Source organism: Sciurus vulgaris (genome assembly GCF_902686455.1).
Source record: "Sciurus vulgaris genome assembly, chromosome: 11".
Taxonomy (NCBI): Eukaryota; Metazoa; Chordata; class Mammalia; order Rodentia; family Sciuridae; genus Sciurus; species Sciurus vulgaris.
The window spans coordinates 15,496,032-15,511,446 of NC_136472.1; the positions used below are offsets into that span (position 1 = coordinate 15,496,032).

The window sequence follows — 15,415 nt, forward strand, 5'->3', positions numbered from 1 at the left end:
CAGGTGATTGCAGTAGTGGTTACAGGACCATAAATTTGACAAAATTCTTAGAATTATACACATCAGTGTATGATTCAAGGTACTATTGTAAATAAATTATGCAGTAATCCTAGAAAAGAACTAAGCAGAATATGAAAGCCTGTGTGTACATTAAACCTAACCAGCTTGCTCCCCACAGATAGATTAATTGCTTCTTCATTAGAGAAAGGAAGCTGCAGGTACTCTCAGGGGACAATCTCCAGAAGTCTCAAGTGTGTACAGTTCTCTCCAGATCTCCATGTATTCACCTCTGCAATCCCAGCATGACTCAAAATCACCTGTTTCAGAAGAAACATGCTATATACCACATTCATTGGGCATCACTGTTAGTGCAAACCGGCCTTCTTCTGTCCTGCGGATTTCCTGTGAGCCTTCAATCATGGTTAAACAGGCAAAAATCAAGTAGGTAAGATTTTTAAATGATAACTTCTTCATGAGCTGTTTTGTGGAACTTCATTTCATTTATTTTTTTTTCAAACACAGTTCTATGAATTATTGGAAATATGTAATTTTATCAAATTAACTACGCAAAAAAGGAAGTGATAAATGAATATTTTAGGGAAACAGAATAGTTGTAGACTCAGAACTTGGTCCATGTTCATATTCTTTCCTCTGTCTTCCCTGTGTTGGAGAATTTGGTATCTTTTGAACATTACTTTAGACAGAATTCTGCTCATGGCACTTATACCATATTCCAGGGCTGGTGGTAAATTTCAGTCTCCTTGTTCTGGGTTGACTGTTGTTTCTTTTCTAACAAACTGGTAATTTTTGTAAACATTAAAAGAGGATGATCCATACAAAAGCTGTGGGGCAGTTATATTAAGAGTTATTATGAACGAGAAATATATGGTTTCAATATTTCCAAAAAACCAAGGTGGTATAAAGGTCAAAACTTTCCATGAAAAGAATCACAGCAGCTCAGGAAGCAGAGGCAAGAGGATCATAAGTTCAAAGCCAGACTCAACAACTTAGCAAGGCCCTAAGAAACTTAGCAAGACCCTGTCTCAAAATAAACATATTAAAAAAAAAAAAAGGGGATGGAGATGGGGATCAGTGGATAAGTGACCCTGGGTTCAATCCTTGGAAACAACAACAACAACAACAACAAAAAAAAAAACCAAATTTCATCACAGGAAACTTAGAGTTTCTCATGAAAAATCAGTTCTATCTTCAAAAATGAGAACCAAATAAAAGACATATGACATTCCAATTGATCAAGTAGTAATCTCATAGTATTTATGATACATTTTCTTCTCATTGGTAAAAAAAAATACCAACAAAATAAATATCAGAAAAGGAATTATCCTGCTTTAAACTACAAAGGGTCCTAAATAAATCACTAAGCTCTGAACCGCATTCTACGTTTTTCCACCTATTCTCATTTGTCCATTGATGGAATTATAATAACTGCTATCTGCCTTAGACATGAACACATATACTCACAAACACACTTTCACATGCTAAGTCCTTATCACTGGTTGAAGAACACAGCGTGGACCAAAAGTTGGCCCTGTGTGCTGGAGGTCAGAAGAGTGTGTTCAGAGGCTGACTTGTGAAGTGAAGTTGCCAGAGGTTTAGGAGAAAGGTGGAAGAAAGAATAATTAGTACTGGATGGATATCCTTCCAACAGCTACAGTTCCAGCAAAGAAATTCAATATATTATGACTGCTTCAGAACAGATTCCAATCAAACACTTCAAATCAAACAATGTGGAACTTACCACCCAAACAGAAGTGACAGCCCATAAAACTGGAACCTTCCAATGCTTGTCTCTGTGATTGGGCTAGAGCATGACAGTAATGAATGAAGGAATGGGATTAAGAAAAATGAATTCCCTTACCCAAACTAAATTATGGAGTTCAAGAAAGAAATTTTACAAAGGAATTGGCTCATGTGGAATATCAAGAGCAGTAATCATATGGTTGGAGTGAGGACTGGTGGAGAAACACAGAAGGCACAGAAAATCTCAAAGATCCTATAGGGGAAGAAAGGCAAACTGGGGAGAGAGGACTCAAGACTTCAAAGTCACCCACAGCGGAAGGCCTGCATGTCAGCACGCTGGTCAATAAAACCAAGATAAAGATAAGTATCAAACACATCAAGATATCCTAAGTATCAAATTTTATGAATTATTTTATTCAATTCTAAATTATCATATTTAATTCTTATGAGGGTAATGCAAGTCTTATCATTGTCTTCATTCTGTAGTTGGAAATAAGACACTCAGGGGAGTTACATTAGACCAATGCCTGGTAGGTGGCATATGATAAAACTGAAATGCATCTCTTTCAAGCACCTGTACTCTGAATCTGCTAATCCTGACTTGCATTCTCTGTGAAAGGTCCCTTCAGTGAGAACAAGCTCTCCCCACACCAGTCATCTCACCACATTACTGTGCATGAAAATTTCCTGTGATGATTCAAGAATTAAAGTCATCTTCAACCTGTCCGTGGTTCACATTGTCAGCTGGTGTAGGTTTTGGGTTGATGACAGGCTCTAAGACCGTGTGGATTGTGGGGCATTTGTTGAAATGCATTTAAAGCTTGCCAATTCATTACGATTCTTTTTAGTGAGTGGGTCATTGTTGTTTGTTGGCCTGATTGCTTTTCTTCTGATAAAAGGGAAACATAGTGAAGGAGATGAGATCTTCACCCACTCAATCATTTGATTGATTGTTATACCTTAAACAGTTTGGGACAAAGGAGAGAAGGAATAATATTAAAGTGAATCAAACTCAATTTGTTTGAAATTCAGTTTAGAATAGTAGATTTAGGAACCACCTGACACAGGTTAAAGTTGGCATGAGTCCAGGATAGAGATTGACAAACAGTACTTTGTCAATAGACTCAATTTCTCAAGCTTAATAAAGGAGCTTAACAACTAAGTAAAATCATCACTTTGTTGAGAGGAGACAGGAAATGTACATCTAAAGTGATTGCAGAAGTTCTGGGCAGATGAGCAGCCTGAAAGCATCTGCTTTTCCTAAACTCAGAAGTGAATTCACAGAGAGGCACATGGAGACATTTTGATGAGGTCATTAAATAGTCTACATCTCTGTTAAAAATTGTGTAAAAGTTCACAACTGGGCAGAAAATTCATAAAGAGTCTTCAAATTTACAACAGTTAAGCCTTTATTGTATTACTGCAACACATTTGTTTTTCAAGTCCATGATTTTTCAGGAGAATCTCAGGTTATAGGTGTAGGTAGAAAGAATAACACATTTTCATCGATTTTTCATATGAATTCAATTCTTCATCATCTGTACCTTTATTTTTCTTGGTTATAGAACATCTAGAGATTATCAGACTGTGTTGATGGAGAACAGGACAGAAGGACAGAGTTCTCCTGCTGGGACGACCAGTGACCCAGGTCTGCAGCTTCCCCTCTTTCTGCCGTTCCTGTCATCTCCACCATCACTCTAGTTGGGAACCTGGGAATAATACTGTTGACTATTTTGGACTCCTATCTCCACACTCCCATGTACTTCTCCTTGGCAACCTGTCTCTGGTGGACTTGTGTTACTCTTCAGCTGCCATTCCCACAGTCATGGCTGGGCTCCTTCCAGGAGACGAGGTCATCTCTACAATGCTTGGCTGCTCAGATGTTCTTTATTACAGTTTGTTACTGTTGAAAATTACCTCCTGACCTCAATGGCTATGATCGCTATGCAGCAGTGTGCAAGCCCACTGCACTACACCACCACCATGACAACCAGGGTGTGTGCCTGCCTCATAATAGGATCCTATGTCTCTGGTTAGTTGATTGGCTCACTTCTACACTGGGACACCTTTAATCTCACTTTCTGTAAGTCCAACGTGGTCCACCATTTTTTCTGTGATATTCCAGCAGTATGGCTCTCTCTGCTCTGATAGACACATGAATGAGCTTGTTCTTTTTCCTCTATGTGCCTTCATGTGGTTTTTGCTCTCATTGTTATCTCAATATCCTACATATTCATTTTTTACCACAATCGGAAAGATGCGCTCAGGTGCAGGACATCAGAAGGCTCTGTCCACCTGTGCCTCCCACTTCACTGCTGTCTCCATTTTCTATGGTACTACATCTTCATGTACTTACAAACCCATCTCCAGTCATTCCAGGACACTGACAAAATTGCATCTGGTTCTATACTATGCTTATCCCCATGCTGAACCCATGGTCTACAGTCTGAGGAACAAGGAGGTAAAGAATGCATTCTCAAAGGTTCTCTTTAGTTGCAAAATAATCTTTAGTGTTTGGATTAATTTTTTGGGGAGAATAAGTTGTATTCATTCCTCTCATTGTCCATGTTTTGTCACATTTTAAAGCCCACCTGACTTTCCGTTTCTTTGCTTCTGCAAAAGATGTGGTCTTGGAAAAAGGAAACAACATATTTAGAATTGTAATACCTGAACGAGGAATATTTCTGATATATTGGTTGTCTTCTTGTGAAAAATTGTATTAGAAACATTTATGCATCATAATAATAATTTTTTCGTTATTTTTTTTCTGTATGTCAATGCAAAGATATGTAACATAAATGCAGAACATCTCACAAGGAAAAGAAATGGAGACAGGTATATCATGGTTACATTTGTACATGGGTGTGGCAAATTTGCCAGAGTTAAATATCTGTGGATATTTTTAGTGTTGAATTTAATGTGTTTTTTTTATACAAGGACACACAAATAGTCAGGAAAGGACTTTACCTGTGTAGCTTGAGAGGATATATCTGAAAGAGTATAGTTTGGAAGCAGTTGCAATAGTAATGAAGTTCTGTCCCATCAGTGTGGAAGTGGTTTTATATCACCCTCCATAATCATGATCCATATCCCATGCCATAATAAATCTCTATATTGCTTGCAGATCCAGCTGAATTGTTTCAGTAGAGACTCTGATAGTGTATTAGTCCTTATAATCATAACTTAGTATTTGATTTTATGTTTGAATACTAAATGTATATGCAATATTTTTGTCTTTTCCCACTACTTTAAGAGTCCTAACTTGAAGGAAAAAAGTAATTATTCCACGCAGGTATGACTTTTTTCCTTGTATGTTTTACACAACAGATGATAAAGCTGTCTCTCATGTGAATTAATATGTCTATTTGAGTCATTTGCTATAAACAACAGATTCCTATTTTAATTTGCAAAGCATATGTAGCCAGAGCATCAGACATACTTAGGAAAGGTAAAAGCAGTTTCAATGTATTCATGTATTAATTATTAACATTTTCTGATTTATGAAAATGTACACTGAGAAACAAATCGTGTTGAACATTTTTTTTGAAACGTTTTGAATTTAATTCTGTCCATTCATTTTTATGTTATTTGAGTTGTATACTCTGCCACTCCTACAGCATTCACTCCACTTCTTTAATTTTTCTTGCTCTTGCTTCACAACATCTCCCATGCTGTTGCCCCAGGCGCCTTGGCAATATGTCTTCCCTGTGCAGAATGCTCTGTCTCCATTCAAGTCATTGCAGATATGTTACCTTGTCGTAGAGTTTTCCCTGACAATCTTTTTAAAATGGTGAAACCCAAGACTAGGCACACAAGAGAGGACCCCAACACCTGGATTACTATTGGAGAAAGCATCTGGCATAGCACCAGTCCTCGGGGAACACCACAGATGGTGACTGTGGACAAGGAACGGAGACTTGCATTTTCCCTGGACAGATACTTATGGCGATGATCTGTGCTTCACACACAACTCTGGATCATCATAACAACACCTCAACTATGGGGTACGACATACCTGGGCTTAGGTCACTCTCCAGTTCTAGAACAGTATCAACATATAAACAGCAGACTCCTGGCAGACCTGCACCCAGTCATCACTAAGGACTCAAAGATTGTAAATATTACAGAGAAAATGAGCAGCATGCTTAAAATTTCTGGGAAGACAAGTTCAATGAATATCAGATTGGATAGAATGGATTAAATAACTATTTCATTAATGGCCATATGACAGTGCACACCAACAAGCATCAAGAACTTTTAGGAAATCATGTCCTCACCTACCAGTTTAAATAAGATGCCAGGAACTGGCCAGATCGTAAGAAGTATGGGATGACTCTTAGAGAATCTGAACAGGTGTTTATGGAAACTTAATGAGCTTGAGGAAAACACATAAAAGTGATTCTGTACATTAAAGAAGTTTAAATGAAGAGATGAAGCTACTTACAAAATTAAAGATAAATTCTTGATCTGAGTAATATACTCTGGTAAACTTAAAACACAAAAGTAAGCATTAAAGCAGGACAGATCAAATAGAAGAAAGAATTTGTGATTTCAAGGAAAGACAGCTTGAAAATGCACCTTCAGAAGTGTAAAAGGAAAGCAGAATGAAGACTAATCAAGAAAACAGAAACTTGTAAGAGTTTTAAAAGTGTGAAGATTCAGTGTTTAGAGACTCATGAGAGTCTTGAGTATTCCAAAGAGATAGAAAACTTATTCAAAGAAATCATAACAGAACTTCCCACACCTAGAGAGGATGCAAGTATCTAGGTGCATCATGGACGCAGATCACTAGCCAGATTTAAATCAATTAAATCCATTTCAACTTATTTAATAATCAAGCTGACTAAGGAAAAGATCAAGATTCTCCAGGCCACAAGAGAAAAAAATCAGAACAAAACACATAATAGAGGTGGCACAGATGGCACACATCTCCAGAAATATTGCAGACCACAAGAGAGTGCCAAGAGGTTTTCACAGGACTAAAGGGTGGGGTGGGGACAATCTACCAAACAGGAATACAGAAGAGATAGCTTGTAGAAATGAGGAGGAGATAAAGTCATTTCCAGACAAAGAATATCTAAGAGACGCTATCTCTACTGTACCTGTCTAGCAAGAAGAAGTAAAGGAAACATCTTCATACTGAGAGAGACATCAGTGAGTAGCAATCAACATGGAAGCTATTAAACTCACTGGTCATTATCAGACACATTCGAAGTGCTCTGAATAAACCACTCATGTCTTTGATGTGAAGACTGAACACCTAAAGTTTAAACCTGACTAACTAAATGACTGCTCTGAGCAAGAAAATACGGAAAGATGTAAAAATGGATATGAAAAATTCAACATGGAGGGGAATGAATGGAGTGTAGCTTGAGATTCTTTTTCTCAGCCTATTTTCACTATTTTGTTTCTTTTCTTTCCTTTACAATCACTTTAAGTAGCTACCTTTTCAAAAATCTGGTTACAAAAAAAGAAAATTTGCTTGTGAGTCTCATGTTATGAACAAAGCAAACACAGTCAACCAAAAAATAATAATCTATGAAACTCAGCACTCTACCATGGGAAATCAATTACCCACAAAGAGAACATAAGAGAGTGAAATAAGGAATACAGTTGTAATAAAATCAGAAAACAAGTCACCAATTGGCTGTAGTATGAACTTACCTATCAGTAATTATCTTGAATATAAATGAATTACATACTTTAGCAAAATGAAGAGGATGCCTGAATGAGTGGATAATATGACAAGACAAAACCACATATTCCTTCCAAGAAATATACCTCACTTCTAAGGATACAGATGAAAAGTGAAACAAAGAAATAAATATCCATGCAAACAGAATCCAAAAGAAAGCAGGAGAAGCTATATTATATCTGATAGTTCAGACTTTAAATTTTGAAAAAGTAAAAAAAAAAAAGACAAGGAAATTCTTTATATGAGGATAATAAACATCAATTATGAAAAGGGAAATAATTCCAAGTATTCATTCAAACAATTTGGAACAGCAAATTTGTAAATCAAATACTATTTGACATGAAAGGAGAGATGCTCACTAAAACAATAATACCATGAGCTCCAACACTTCCACTTTTATCATTGGATATATCATCCAGTAGAAAATCAACAAAGGAAAAGTAGAGTGAAATGCAATGCAGACCAAAGGCATAGAACAAGGAAGCAAACATAAAACCAAGAAGTATACCCAATGTCCATAGGCAACTGATTTATCAAATGGCTTTATCAAATGGCTTTATAGAAAACACTGTCTTTTAATAAATGATATTGAGAGAATTGGAGGGTCAAATGCAAAAGAACCCAAAAGAAAGAAACTAGACTCCCTTCTCTCATCAGTTCAAAAACCAACTCAAAATTTACTAAAGACATAACATGAGAACAGAAGTCATAAAAACAGTGGAAATGGTTTAGGACATAGGAATAAGCAAAGATTTTTGTTTTAAAGAAATGTCAAAAGTTCAGAAAACAAAAGCAGAAATATACACATAGGATTTCAACAAACTAAAATCCTTGTGTACAGAAAAGGAAAGAATTGAAAGAGTGGAGGACAACCTAAAGGATGGGAGAAGAGATTTGAAAACTTTACATCTATGAGGGATGGATATTCAGACTATAGAATAAATTCCAAAATTCACGAGAAAACAAACAAAAAATGCAAAGAAGTGCATAACCTGTTTGAAAAATGGGCAAGAGACATGAACAGACATTTCTCAAAAGAAGGTATTCAAATGGCCAACTGGTACATGAATAAAAGTTCAACTTCAGTAATCATCAAGAAAATACAAATAAAAACTAATGTGAGATGTCACCTCACCACAGCAAAAGTACCTTTCAAAAAACTAAAACTAACTAGTGCTGGCAAGATGTAGAAGAAAGGGACGGAACCCTGCACACTCTTGGTAAGAATGTAGATTATGTCAGCCGATATGGAAGTTACTGAAAATTACAAGTAGAAACTCCATGGGATCCAACAATTTCAACATTGAATTTAAATTCAAAGGAAATTGGCTAGGCATGGTATTAATGCCTCTATTTCCATCTACTCAGAAGGTTGAAGAGTGGGATGGCAAGTTTGAGGCCAGAGGAAGAACTTTGCAAGTTCCTATTTCAATAAAGAAAGAAATAAAAATAATTTAAAGGGGACAGGAATATAGTTCAGTGCTAGAGATCCACTAGGTTCAATCAATAATATCACAATTAATCAGTGGAATTCAGAGGAAATGAAATTGGTATGTCAGAAAGACATGTGTACCCTTGTATTCCCTGTGGTATTGCTTCTAACACCTAACAAATATAAACAAACTGAGTGTCCAAGAACTGATGAATAGATTAAGAAAACAGGATACATATGCATTAGGACATTTGGCTAAGTCATAACAAAGAAGGAAACCTGTCCTCTGCAATAGGAGTTCACTATGTAAAGCAAAATAAGCCTAGATGGAAGACATTTTCTGAATGATCTCACTCATGTGGGGAATCTTGAAAAGTGGATCTCACAGAAGATAAGAATTGAGTAGTGTTTACCAGAGGATGGACACAGTATGGAGAAGAAAGATTGGGGAAAGGATGATCATTGGTGCTACTTACTTACAGTTTCTGTGTTTTCATTTATTGGTAAATATATTTAATTTAAAAATATAATAATGAGCTTGATCCCCACGAGCACTTTAATTGCTTCTTCCTTAGAAAACAGGACAAAGAGCTGTAAAGAGTCTCATGGGGGAAATCTCCAGAGGTCTCCAAATCTGTATAATTCTCTCCAGATCTCCATGTATTTGCCTTTGAAATCCCAAAGAATCGACATCACTTGTTTTAGAAGGAGCATCTATATCCCAGCTCCACTGGATATCTTTTCTTCAAGTATACAGCCTTGTTCAGAACTCAAGGTTTATTATTATTTGCCTTCGACTATGGTCAGAGAAACATTCAAAGCTAAAAAATCACATTGGTTTAAATTTTAAATGACATTATTTCATCAGACACTCTATGGATGTTTCATTTTTTAATGGGCATGATGTGTGAATTATCTGGGAGAGAAGAAATATTATCCTATATATTCTACATACAAGGAGGGTATGTTATTCTTTGTAGGGCACATTAAGAACTCATGGTAGAATCTCAAGTGAATCCTTGTTAATTGTCTTTCCTCCTTTCTCCTACCTTGAAGAATATGGAATCTTTTGACGATGATCTGAGCGAGACTTTTTATAGCACTTACCCGTTTTCCTTTCCTGATTTTCTGAATTTAAAAGTACGCCTCTGGATAAACTGCCTTTCACTTCCAGCAAAGTGGTAAGTTTTCTATTCCATAACATTTCAGTGAGAAGTATAAGTTATGCAAAACACTGGTACTGTGCGTGCTATGAGTTGTTTGAAAACAGTAAAGAAATGTTCCCAAATGTTTCTAAAAGCTGATGTGAGTCTAGGATTAAATGGAAAATATCTATCATGGGGACATTACTAATTCATAGAACAAATCTTGTTTCTTTCACAAAGTAATAAAAACATGAACCAAAAGTATGACAGATGATGCTTTGATTGATTGGTTACCTTACCTCATTCACTATATATTTAGATGACATAAATGTTTAAAATGCAAACACAAACAAAATCCTGGAAGTGAAATGATCTTTCTATAAACTGTAAAATGATCCTAAATAAATTAACAGGCTCTGATCTGCATGTAAACTTCACCATGGTCTCAGGCTTATTCTTGTGAGCTGGCTCTAATTCACTAATCTTGAGTCTCTCTCAATCTACCTGTTTAATTTTAGACCCTCACCTAACGTCTCATATTCCCAGTTTCCTTACTGGTAAAATAAGAACAACAATACAACCTATTTCACACATGCACACACATGCAACGCTGCCATAAAATCCCTTATCACTTATTGTAGAACACTGTATACACCAGAGGAATCAAGTGCATTAAAACTGGAAACCTTGATGTCTTCATGGGAAGGCTTCTAAATTGAAGTTGTTAAATACTTAGGAGAAATACATTCAGCAGCATCCAATTTAAAATATGGATTACAAGAAAGAAATTTTCAACAGGACAGGTCCACATGGACTTGCAGCAGCAGTGATCACATGCTTAGAGTAATGAAAGAATCAACTGAGAGCACACAAATCCTAAATGGCCGTTGTAGGGAGAAAAGGAAACATTGAGAAATAAGCTTAAGACACCAAGGTCTCCACAACTACAGGCATGAATTTGAGCATCCTGCTTGTTCAAACCAGCATGAGCTGTTATCCCATCCTACCCATATGATGGCATAGCATCCCAAATTTTCCATTTCTTTATGTATTATTCTGTTCTCAACAGTACCTCAAAGCAGTTCTCATTAATGTCTTCATTGTGCAGATGGAAATTTGATGTTTACAGGAGTTGCTTTAGGACTAAGACTGGTATGTATGTGGTAAATCGTAGGTCTGATGGGCATCTCTTCCAAGAATCCAAGTTCCATGTCTTCTGTTTCTGACAGGCCTTCACTCACAATCACCTCCACAGGCTGCCCATGCTCCCACCATCTGAGCTAACCACCCACTGCCACTGTGTGAGATATGTACTGTGGTGATTCAAGAGTTAAACTCATCTCGGTCTAATCAAAGGTTATGTCTTTAGGCACATCGCTATCAACATGTGTAGATGTGCTGCTGATGATAAGCACGAGAGTGTGGTGAAAGGTTAATATGCAATGCAGAGCTTATCAGTTGACGTAGGTCCTTCTATGGCTGAAAAAAGTATCACTTCACTGTTATTGATTTGCTTATTTGTTCTATCTCTAATGAGAGGCAAACATTATAGTAAAGAAGAAGAATTTAGCATCTAATCATTCACTCCCTTAGATCACTATGAAGCCACAAATTCTTCTTTAATTCATATTAGCTCCATAGACTAAGAAAACATTCAGAATTGGTTAAGGATTTGCATGAGCTCAGGGACGAGATTGCCAATGAAGATTTTGCCAATATGAATGATGTATTGTGCCTCTTACGCATCGATATTTACATGAATGTAACAATGAAACAAACTCATAATGTGTTGAAAGGAGACACAAAATCCATAATGTGCCTCCAAAAATTACTGGCAGGGGCGAAATGTAAATGTTTCCTATTCTTTTCTAGAAACCTGAATGAACTGAGTGATGAGACTATAGAAGTAATTTTCATCAAGCAGTTAAAATGACTTCATCTCAGATTAACAATTGAACATAATTTTTAAACTGTATACATGATCCATTAAGGTTTCTAGGGTGTCACAGCATGCAACCCTGTGTTTTAGTGACACACTCTATTTGGTTCACTTGTATTAGAGAATCTCAGATTACCACCTATTTCTATAAAGAAAGAACAAATGTTGTGTATGCATTCTCAATTTATAACTCATTACTTTATAATTCTCTTCTTTCTTCTCAGATGCTGTACAACACATAGTGATTCTCAGGAAACTGATGGAGTACAGGACAGAAGTGACAGAGTTCATCCTGCTGGGACTGACCAGTGACCCAGGTCTGCAGCTTCCCCTCTTTCTGACGTTCCTGCTCATCTACACCATCACGCTGGTTGGGAACTTGGGGATGATCCTGTTGATCATCTTGGACTCCCGTCTCCACACTCCCATGTACGTCTTCCTTGGTAACCTGTCTCTGGTGGACTTGTGTTTCTCCTCAGCTGTCACTCCCACAGTCATGGCTGGGCTCCTTCTTGGTGACAAGGTCATCTCCTATAATGCTTGTCCTGCTCAGATGTTCCTTTTTGGATCCTTTGCCACTGTGGAAAACTACCTCCTGGCCTCAATGGCCTATGATCGCTATGCAGCAGTGTGTCAGCCCCTGCACTACACCACCACCATGACAACCAGGGTGTGTGCTTCACTGATCATCGGCTGCTATGTCTGTGGCTTCCTGAGTGCCTCCATCCTCACTTGGGACACATTCAATCTCATCTTCTGTAAGTCCAACGTGGTCCATCTGTGATGTCCTAGCAGTCATGGCTCTCTCTTGCTCTGATACACATATTAGTGAGCTTGTTTAGATTTATGTTGTCAGTTTCTGTATCTTCTTTGCTCTCTTGATAATCCTAATATCCTACATATTCATTTTTATCACGATCCTAAAGATGCGCTCAGGTGCAGGACACAGGAAGGGTTTTTCCACCTGTGTCTCCCACTTCAGTGCTGTCTCCATTTTCTATGGGACTCTATTTTTCATGAATGTACAGCCCAGCTCGAGTCACTCCATGGACACTGATAAAATTGCTTCTGTTTTCTACACTATGGTCATCCCTATGCTGAACCCTGTGATCTATAGCCTGAGAAATAAGGAGGTCAAGACTGCAATCTCAAGGGTCTGGGTTGAGGAATTAGGTGAGATCTGAATTGGTTTTCCTCGAAATGTGTCTTGATATATTTCTCTGGTAGGTTTCAGAGTTTTATCCTTATTCAGTATGTTATTCATTTTCATGATAGTGTGCCTTGGTGTGATCTATTCTAATTGTGTATGCTTGGGTGTCTTGTGGTTTCCTTGCTTTTGATTTTTCATTTCATTCTTAAGTTTGCAAAATTTTCAGATGTGTTTTCATTGAAAATACTGTGCCTTCCTTTGGTTTGTATCCCCAAGCCTTCTTCTATCCTAATAAATATTAAGTTTTGTCTTTTCGTGTTATCTCATATTTCTTGGGAATTCTATTCATGTTAACTTATCATTTTTCCATGGTCAAGTTTTTTTTTCAAGTTTATATATTTTGTCATCATTGCCTGAGACTCTGTCTTCTATGTGGTCCAGTCTGCTGGTAGGTAATACTTTCCAATGAGTTCTTGATTTGGCTTATTATTTCCTTCATTTCAAGGATTTCTGTTGGTTTTGCTTTTTTTGTTTGTTTTTAGGGGGGATTTTGATTTGTTTTGTGTTGGGTTTTTTTAGAATCTCTATTTCTTTATTGAGGAGAGGCAGTTTGTTCCCCTATTTTTTATGTTGTTTGTGTATATACCCATCTAACAGTTGGATTTGAGGAGCTAGAGTTTCTAACTTGTGGAAATATAATGTTCCTGAAGCTTTGCAGTAAATCACATTTTATGTGGAGACAGATAATAACAACAGCAAATGGAAGCAATTTAAAGCATTAAATTAAATTGTTCATACAATTAAATGTAAATGTCAATAGTCACACTAATCAGAAATGATTTGATCAGTTATTGCCCACAGTATAAACTGGACATTTACATAAGGGTTCACAGTTTCATGTGACAACCAGGGACAGAACAGAAGTGATGTAGAATGTGATGATCATGAAAGGAGGAAAAAAATATAATTTAAAATTAAAGGAATATGAAAGGGAGAACAGTAGAGATTGAGTATTAGCAGAGGAATAGAGAGAAGTTGTGGGAAACAGATAAGAGAGAGAAAAAATGTAAAATACAAATATTAAAAAAATAGAAAGTTAAAAACAAAAAATCCCAAAATACAGAAAAGAAATAAAAGTTTACAAAGAATAAAATATATATGTACTAATCAAGCATCTTAGTCCTCAAAATATTGATCTATGAAAAATAACTACTATCAAATAAAATGGTAGAAATGAGAAAAATAAAGGTATATGGATATGCATATGTATATAGTTAAGGATAAGGTACTTAAAGAAGAAAAGAAAAGGAGATGGGGTCATGGAACAGGGTTTGTAGACTCAAGAGGTGAATGGGACACATGCAGGGGTGATGTAGGATGTATTTATAAGAGGAGTCAATGGAGGGCAAAGAAATAGAGGTAAAATAATGAAAGGAAGATAGAGAGAGAGAGAGAGAGAGAGAGAGAGAGAGAGAGCGCAATTGAGTTTGGCTTTTGGCAATAAAAAAATAGAAATATAAACAAAAGAAAACAAAGCTGTTAAAGAGTCAATAGAAAGGCAATCCAAAATATAATAATCAAGAAATTAATCTTCTAAAAAAAAAGCACAAGAAGTTACCTTCAAGAAACACTAAAGCTAAAAAAAGAAGCAGAAACCAATATGTATTCATCCCAATGTATATAATCCCATCACTTATCAATCTCTGCACATTCAGAAACAAATAAAAACATAACAGAAACAAAATAGAGGAGTAGTGGATGAGAGCTTTCTCCTCCTGTCTGACAAACCGCCCTTGCATTTCTCAGCTCCCTCCTCAGCAGGATGGTGTGGGAACTCTGGTGTTCCCAGCTGAGCTTCCTGAGTACTGCCTTTGTGCTCTGTGTGATGAGTTGCTGCAAATGAAGCTCCCAGGGTGGGGGTTTGATCTGGTATTGCCCCCAAATATTTATTGTGTGGGGATTTTGGAGACATTAAGGAATTAACAGAATTCCAGGAGGTAACCCACTACTCTCCCCAGAGTACCACTGTGGGAAGGGGCAGTTGGTCCTTCATTACTTTGTTGTGTAGGGATACTGTGCTTTTTCTGGCTTCTCAAGGACTGTTTCCAAGCACTGAGCTCTGTCACTCCACCCGGATCAGTTTCTCCCTGCCACTGATCCTGTTTTGCCACCCCGTTCAAGGGAGTAGGGGAGGGTGGGCTTTCTCTGGCCTCGCTGATCTGTACTGCCACCTGGAAAAAAGGTCTCCATACCAGAGATTCTCCTTATTTTCTAGGTTCACATTAAATCTCCC

The 15,415-nt window shown here is 37.0% G+C and overlaps 2 pseudogenes across 2 annotated transcripts; both read left to right on the top strand.

Annotated features, from left to right (window-relative positions):
* The first annotated feature begins 277 nt into the window (after nucleotides 1-277).
* On the top strand, nucleotides 278-12,214 carry LOC306638398 (olfactory receptor 5B2-like; annotated as a pseudogene). The gene is made up of 4 exons: nucleotides 278-441; nucleotides 3,327-4,243; nucleotides 11,667-11,795; nucleotides 12,197-12,214. The product of its transcript is annotated as an olfactory receptor 5B2-like (transcript).
* A 17-nt stretch (nucleotides 12,215-12,231) lies between these two features.
* LOC306639105 (olfactory receptor 5B3-like) lies at nucleotides 12,232-13,156 on the top strand (annotated as a pseudogene). Its single transcript has one exon. The product of its transcript is annotated as an olfactory receptor 5B3-like (transcript).
* Nucleotides 13,157-15,415: the final 2,259 nt, after the last annotated feature.